The sequence below is a fragment of the Rhinopithecus bieti genome, unplaced genomic scaffold (assembly GCF_001698545.2).
Source record: "Rhinopithecus bieti isolate Rb0 unplaced genomic scaffold, ASM169854v2 scaffold_315, whole genome shotgun sequence".
Classification (NCBI taxonomy): Eukaryota; Metazoa; Chordata; class Mammalia; order Primates; family Cercopithecidae; genus Rhinopithecus; species Rhinopithecus bieti.
In genome coordinates this window covers 1,729,540-1,738,533 of record NW_016803481.1, presented here as the reverse complement: position 1 = coordinate 1,738,533, position 8,994 = coordinate 1,729,540, and positions in this window count along the sequence as shown.

Sequence of the window (8,994 nt, the reverse complement as noted above, 5' to 3'; positions counted from 1 at the left end):
ATCTGAGCCTGCATAAAGTGCCTCAGCTGGGTCTCAGCAGGTCTCAGCCAGTTCACAGCAAACCACAGGAGGTTCTGGCTCCTGCCACAAAGCCCCTGCAGTTCACGCTTGCACCCAGCACCTTCCTCAACAAGACAGCCTGGCCCTTCAGGTCACCCCACCTGCTGGCAGTGCACCACAGCAGAATGGACAGCTGCTCCAACTGCTGGTCCCAGATGCCATCAAGCAGTGGCTGATAGAGAACACCAAGGACTGGCCACCACAGCTTGGGACAGGCCAGTCACGTTCCTTCAGCATCCTTGTTCACCTCATAGACACGGAGTTCATACAAGACCTGGATGAGGAGCACCTGAAGAAATCAAGGGAAAAGTATGTCCTAGGGCTATAGAGCCCACACTAACCTGCCTCCAGGATTGGCACCACCAGAACTCTGCCCATATGCTCAATGTACAGTTGTAGATTAGCTCTCTCCAACTGGCTGCCCTCTCTGTCTACCTCTTTCTATTCCTTCTGTCCATGGCAATCAATAAACACAGCATCACAACAATTTAAATTACAATACCATTGCAATCACTCAAAAAAAAAAAAAAGGAAATACTTAGGTATAAATTTAACAAAACACATTCAGGTTTTATATGCTGAAAATTCCAAAATGCTGAAAAAAGAAATCAAAGATCTAAATAAATGAAGATACATACCAATAATCCAAGAATACCATGTTTATGGATTGGAAGACTCAACATAATGAAATTATCAATTATCCCCAAATAAATATGCAGGTTTAATGTACTTCCTATTAAAATCCCAGTAAGACTTTTTAAGAGAACAATCTAAAATTTATATAAAAGGCAAAGGAACTAAAACAGCTAAAACAATTTTGGAAAAAAAAGAAAAAATTTGAAGGAGTCAGATTATTATTCAGCAACTATAATCAAGACTGTGTGGTATTGGTGGAGGAATACACACAGATGACTGAAACAGAATAGAGAACTCAGAAATAAACCCACATAGGCCCAATTATTTTTTGACAAAAGTGCAAAAGCAATCTAATGGAGAAAGGACAGCTTTTTCAACAAAAGGTGCTGGAGCAATTGGACAACCATAGGTTTACAAAAAAAAAAAAAAAAAAAACCCTTGACCAAAGCCTCACATTTCATACAAAGTTTATTTAAAGTGGATCACAGACTTAAATATAAGACACAAAATTATTAAACTTTTAGAAAAATATAAGAAAATCATCAGGATCTAGACAAAGATTTTAGGCTTGACACCAAAATCACAATCCATTTACAAAAATTATAAATTGAACTTCATCAAAATGTAAAACTTGCACTCTGCAAAAGATGGGATCCTTTTAATGGGTTAAAAGGATGGGGAAAATGTTTGCAAACCATATATCCAACAAAGAACTAGTAACTAGAATACATAAAGAATTCTTAAAACTCAACAGTAAAAACCAAGCAATCCAATTAGAAAATGGGTAAAAGACATAAAAAGACATTTCACTGAAAAGGATGTACACATGGCAAATATGCACATGAAAAGATGTTCATCAACATTAGTCATTAGGGAAATGCAAACTAAAACCACAGTGAGATATCCCTACATACCTATGAGAATGACTTAAAAATAATAGTCACAATACCAAATGCTAACAAGGATGTAGAGAAATTGGATCATTCATACATTACTGGTGGGAATGTAAAGTAACACAGCTATTCTAGCCGACAGCTTGGTAGTTTCTTAAAAAACTAAACACACAACCACCATACAACTCAACAACTACATTCCTGGGCACTTACCCCAGGGAAATGAAACTTATGTGTGCACAAAAATTTGCACACAATGTTTATAAGCAGCTTTATTTGTAACAGCACAAAATTTCAAACAACTCAGATGTCTTTCAGCAGGCGAATGGTTAAACACACTATGGTACATCTACACAATGGAATTCTACTCAACAATGAAAAGGAACAAACTATTAATAACAATTGATAGATATCAATAACAATCTCGATAAATCATCAGAGCATGATGCTAAGTGGAAGAAGCTAACTCAAAGGTTTACGTACTGCATGGTTCTATTTATATAATATTCTTGAAATCATAAAAACTATACAAATGGAGATTAGTGAGGATGGGGGTGGTTCTAAAAGGGGTACATGAGGGATCCTTGTAGTGATGGAAATGTTCTGTATCTGGACTATTTCAATGTCAATATTCTGGTTGTAATATTGCACTTCTAATATTGCACTGTAATATTGCAGTTTCATAAAATGTGACCATTGGGGGAAACTAAGTAAAGGGAGCATGGGATCTTTCTGTATTATTTACAACTGCCTGTCAATCACAATTATCTCAAAATTTAAAAAATGCAGTGGAAATGGACTACAAGAGGATATATACAATAATTGCAACTATGTAAAAATATGGGCACAGTAGGGAAAGAGCATACAAACTGAAAATTCTTTGGAGTATAATTACAGAGAATTTAGTTTCCTAAAATTTAAAACCATTATTCTTTCACTGCATCTTTTATAATTTGTCTAAGGTCTTTGGGACAGCATTGTGCCGACTGTTTCAATATTTTTTACCAACATGTACAAATACCAGGTTTCAATTTTTGTTGCCAAGGGAACAAAAAGTACACCCAACTTAATCTGTCCATCAATGAGTCATATAAAATCTCTAAGCCTTGGTTTCTTTGGAAGATCAATAACATCTCTTCTATCTGCCTCACTGCATTGTTAAATGAGGCTCAAAATGGTAAGGTTCTTCCAATCTGAAAAGCCATTGTAAAGCCAATGTAGTATGCAATTGCAAAGTGGTCCCCCATTTTAGATAGCCAATAAGAAGAGTTTCATCAACTAAAATTGACTGAAGCAAGGAATTAAATTTATCTAGTGTTATGGGCCAAGTTGTGTCTCCCTGAAATTCATGTGTTTAAGCCCTGACCTTTAGTTCCTCAGAATGGGATTGTGCTTGAACACGGGGTTCTTAAAGAGGTAATTGAGGTTAAATAAATTTATTAGGGTGAGCCCTAATCCAATATGACTGGTGTCCTTATAGGAAGATTACGACATAGACATGCACAACCATGTAAGGACACAGGGAGGAGATGGCCATCTCCAAGCCAAGGAGAGAGGCCTCAGGAGAAACCAACCCTGATGGCTCATTGGCCTTGGACTTCCAGTCTCCAGAGCTGTGCAAGGATAAGTATCTATTGTCGAAGCCATCCAGTATGTGGTACTTTGTGATGGTAGCCAAGCAAACTAATACGCCAACCTTGAATCCTCCATTAAAGGTTTGACTGTTAGCGAGCTATGTCCAACAAAGGGTCCCACAGCATACTAACATGGATGTAACCTGGCCTTGGAATCAAATCACCCCTGGCTACAATTCTGTGTCTGCCACTTGTGAGCTGTGTGACTTGGGGAAATGACTTCCGCCTCTGGACCTTAGGTTCATCATGTATTAAAGGTGGTTCCTTCCTCCCAGGGTTAAATAAGGATGCAGTGAGACTGGATTAAATGAGGAGATGCTTATGAAGGCCTTACCCATACAAGGCGCTGTGTATATTAGCTTTCCTTCCTTATCTTAAGGATTGTGTATCCCCAGATAAATCGATACCATCTTCACTCATAGAGTCCCTGGTACTTTTACACATGTTCACATTTTCATATGATTTTCAACTTAACCAGTCTTCGGTTAAGACAGGAAGAGTGGGCTGAGTGCTGTGGTTCATGCCTGCAATCCCAGCATATTGGGAAACTAAGGGAGGAGGATTGCTTGAGCCCAGGAGCTCAAGACCAGCTTGGACAACATAGTGAGACTCCTTCTCTACAAAAAAATAAAATTAACCAGGCATGGTGACACATGCCTGTGGCCCTAGCTACTTGGGGAGCTTAGCTGGGAGGACAGCTTGGGCCTGGGAGATCAAGGCTTCAGTGAGCTGTGATTGTGCCACTGTACTCCAGCCTGGGCAACAGAGCCAGACCCTGTCTCAAAAACAAAAAATAACAAAATAAAAACAAACAACAACAAAAAAAAAACTGGTAAACAGAGAAACCTAAATGATTTGGACAAAATACAGAGCTAAATGGTAGAAGAGTCCAAAATCCAGGCTTCCTGGCTTTTCTTTGACCAGAAATATGGAAACTCCTAGAGTGGAAAGAGGCTAACCCCATGCACGATAAGAATTTCTCTTGTTGGAGGCTGTGTCACAGGTCATGGTCACTCATATTTGGCTAATAAATCTCTTCAAGTATTTTACAGAGTGTGACTCTTTTCATCAACAATGTGTATGGAAGGGACAGAAGTAATTTTTCTAATTTAAATAAAGGGTATCCCTGCCCCCCAAATCCATCCAGATTCATTCTTCCCAAACACGAACTTCATTCTGTTTCTTTGCTATCTAAGATCCTTCTCTTACTCTTCTTCCCTGATGTTGGAAAGAAATTGCATCCAACTCGTTCCGTCTGACCATCACCTCCCCATGTGGTCAGCCTCCAGCTCCTTGTCCAGTCCTTCTAACAACCCCCCTCCACCTTGCGGGGCTCACTTCCCAGCTCACCCTTTGGCCACACTCACTTTCACCTTCAAGCCTCTGCTCTCACCCTCCCTCCCTCCCCTCCTCTCCATGCAAACTAAGCTTGAGACCAGCAGGGACTGCCCAACCCCCTCTTTATTTATTTATTTATTTATTTTTTGAGGGAGTTTTTGCTCTTGTTGCCCAGGCTGGAGTGCAATGTCATGATCTTGGCTCATCGCAACCTCCGCCTCCCAGGTTCAAACAATTCTCCTGCCTCAGCCTCCCGAGTAGCAGGGATTACAGGTAAGTGCCACCACACCTGGCTACTTTTTGTATTTTTAGTAGAGATGAGGTTTCACCATCTTGGCCAGGCTGGTCTCAAACTCCTGACCTCGTGATCTACCCACCTCACCCAAAGTGCTGGAATTACAGGTGTGAGCCACTTTGCCTAGCCAGGGACACCCTTTTTTAGGGCCCATGCCCTGACCTCTACTGCCCCAACCATGGAAAAAAAGGAAAATTCTGAGTTCCTTCAAGGGAAGCTCCAAGCAGCTCACTTGCCCAGAGAGGCAAATATGCAACTTTATAAGAAGATCATAGTAGCCTAAAATTATAGGCAAGGGAATTTGGAATTCAGAGATGTTTGGTTACCCTAGACGAACCAAGATATATCTTAAGAAATGTCCCTGGATTCCCCCACCAAGGAACCCTACGTATGTACAGACCCACTGACATGTAGACCTCAGATACAGGGAAACTGAGGGCTCAACTCTGACTGTCATTCTTTGCTCTAATTTCTTCCTGAGGGGCTTGGAGGGAATCACATCCGGAGTCAGTTAACATTTTTTTCATCTGGGCACACATTTTTAAACAAAGCTTCTCTTCCTTAACCAATTGTAAATCAGATAATCTTTGACTCTACGACCTGAAAGCCCCCACTTAAAGACCTCTCACCCATTTAGGCCAAATCCAATGTGTAAACTCCAGGTATTGATTTGCAATTTTGCCTGTAGCTTTTGTTTTCCTGAAATTAAACCCTGAATTTTCCTGAAATTAAGCCCTAGGTCAGGGTTTAAGCAATAGCTACCTGGTCTGCCTTGCTTGGCGCCCCGCAAATAAACGCCTTTCTTTCTATCCCTGCGACCTCAGTGGGGATTTCTGGACTTTGTGCACGGGGCAAGCGGACCCCAGTTCAGTTCTATAACCACCTTGCCTATTCAAGGCCAATTTTATTCCACTCCGAAGCCTCCCAGACAACAGCAACTCCCCCATTTCCCAACCCTCTGTGCCCCTGTTTCATTAATCAATTGACCTCAACTGGTCCCCGCCCCACCCCAGGACTCAGCAGCTCCCACCCTGCCGCAATCACTTCCCCTGGAAAACTTTCCAAATTAATCAGTAAGCCAGGACCTGGGGCTTTTGCTGGAAAGTCAAATGACAGGATTTGTTTGAAGACTCTTTTTGATGAAAAGACACTCTTTTTCATTCAAAAATAAGCAGGGATGTTAGCTCAAGACACACACCCACACACACACACACAAATTCCTTCTTACAAGGCAAACATTCCATTTTGTTGGATCTAATCAGATCCTCGGGATATAGACCTAAGAATAGACATCTGTACTTCTCTCTCAACACCAGAGGTAACTGGGTGCCACCCTCCAGCAACACTGGGGCATAGCTGAGGAGGAGGAGGGGAGGGGAGGGGAAAGGTCAGGGGTCAAAGGTCACTAGGTACCTTCACACTGGCCAAGATGAACTCTGGAGAACTATTTCATAAAAGCAGATCATAAAACAGCCTTTGGTTCCCTCATGGAAATAATATTGTAACTGGAAACCGATTCAGCACCATAAATATACTGAAAGCAAAGACATCCCATCTTTATTAGTCTATTTTCCCACTGCTATAAACGACTACCTGAGACTGGGTAATTTATAAAGAAAAGAGGTTTAATTGACTCACAGTTCTGCAGGCTCAACAGGAAGTATGACTAGGAGGTCTCAGGAAACTCACAATCATGGCAGACCGCAAAGGGGAAGCAAGCACATCTTCCCATGGCAGCAGAAGAGTGAAGCGGGAGGCGCCACACATTGTTAAATGTGCAGATCTCGTGAGAGCTCACTCATTATCGTGAGAACAGCAAGGGGGAAATCCGTTCCTGTGATCCAATCACCTCCCACTGAGGCAGGAGAATAGGGAATTAGGGTAACCAAGGGTTAAGGCATACGCAGAAGAACAGCAGGTGCAGCCAGTTCCAGGCAAGATTGGGCAGCACACAGGCCACATCCTGGCTCCTATGATAACAAGACAGGAGTTTCCACTTCAGCTTCTGATTGGTCATGGGCCAATCCTTCATAGGGTGTAACCAATTGAAGGCCTCTCAAGGGCACCTCGGAGTGTTACCAAATTCTTTTAGCCTAATACAAACCCTAAACAACAATGCAACTCAGGGGCTCTTGATCTGCTTGCTCCAGCCTGTTCCCACTCTGTGGAGTGCACTTGTACTTCATAAATCTGTGCTTTCTTTGCTTTATTCTTTTGTTGCTTTGTTTGTGCTTTTTGTTTGATTATTTGTTCAACACGCCAAGAACCTGGACAACTCACAGTCAAGACCGTCCATTTGGTAACACCACCAGGCCCCTCCTCCAGTTCAACAGGAGATTTGGGTGGGGACACAAATCCAAACCATATCACCATCTATAAATCAGTTCTTAAATTACTTACAAGAAAAACCTATGCAAGAATTGGCATAAATATACCATACATGTTAATTAAAAGAGAGGTTCCATTATATACTCATAAACACATGAATGTACAATTCTACTATCAAATGTACTATCATAAATGTTATCTACTATGAACACATTAGCTATCATTGTAAACATCGAGTGAATACTTATTTTCCTTGCCGTCTTGGCATTTGGACAAGTTTTGTGAAGATGATTTGCAAGGTCCAGGTGTTCTAAAAAAGTCCGTAGAGAAAGTTTGAACAGATGTAGCAAAGACAGTGAGTCATCTTAGAATACTTGGTCCAACTTAGAACAGCCTCAGAGCCTCATAGGTGACAGGTGGGCAAGTAGAGGTGGCACGAAAAGCATGGAAGCCTGAGACAGTGCCCAGAATTATTCTGGAAGGAGAAGAGAAAGTAAAGAGTCATCCAAACATTAGTGAATTTTTTGGCAGGTGGCAGGGGGAGAGGAGGACCAACATGGGCGGTGGCCACAGATGCTGAGGTGGCTGAGTCCCGCATTCGCTGTGAGATGGTTAATGTGACACGTCAACCTGGCTGGGCCCCGGTGCCCAGTTGTTTGACCAAACACCAGTCTAGATGTTGCCATGAAGTTGTTTCTTAGATGTGATTACATTTAAATCAGTAAAATTCCAGTAAAGCAGACTACCTGTCACGGTGTGGGTGGGCCTCATCCAATCACTTGGAGACCTTAAGTGCAAAGATCAAGGTTTCCCAGAGAAGAAGAAATTCTCCTGAAGACTGCAGCAGAGAAACCTTACCTGAGTTGCCAACCTGTTTTGCAGAATTCACGCTCAGGACTGCAACATCAACTCTTATCTGAATTTGCAGCCTGTCAATCTCCCCTGCCGGCTTCAGACTTGCCAGCACCCACAACTGTGGGAGCCAATTTCTTAAAATAAATGTAGGCAGGTAGATAGGTAGGCAGGTAGAGAGATAGGTGATAAATATATAGATAGAGGGATGATAGATGATAGACGGATAGATGCGAGAGGAAAAGAGAGAGAAAGATAAGTATCTTTTGTTAGTTGTTTCTTTAGAGAACCCTGACTGATACAATCTTCTAGCATCTTGAGCCAAGAAGGAAACAATTGTGCATAGAGTGGCCTGGACAGTAGAGAAGCTATAACAGATGAGGAAAACTGTGGCCGAGAACTCCAGTTCACTCCATCCCTGCCTCACTTTCCCAAAGGCAATAGGAGCCTTCTGAGTTCATGGGATGGCCCTGAACACCAGGCTTTTCAGAAGTAGGAGCCATCCACCAGAATCACTGCCCAAGCAAACTATCAGAAAAAAATCACGCAGGGCATCAAAAGTCCAGAGTGAAACCATGGACGCTTTTTGTGGGTCAATCAGATGAACTTGGAATGAGGCCAGTTCACCTTTGCGAGCCCCAGGGGTCATCAGGCCAATGTTTCACGATCAACCATGTGTTTAGCGTAGAGCCAGGGCTTTGGGGGCGGAAGGCCTGGCTCCCTCGATTTCTGGCCTCTGGAAACAACAAGGACAACCTGTGTTCTCATTTGTAAAAAGAAGATAATTTTGACCCGAGGCTCACAGGGTGACTGTGAGCACTACATCGACCGCCGCGTGCTTCCTGAGCCAGAATACTAAATGAATAAAAACTGAAGCCAGTGGCTCCTTATAGCTCAGAGCTATTTTCTGGTTTTCTTTTTTCTTTTCTTTTCTTTTTTTTTTTTTTTTTTTTTTTTT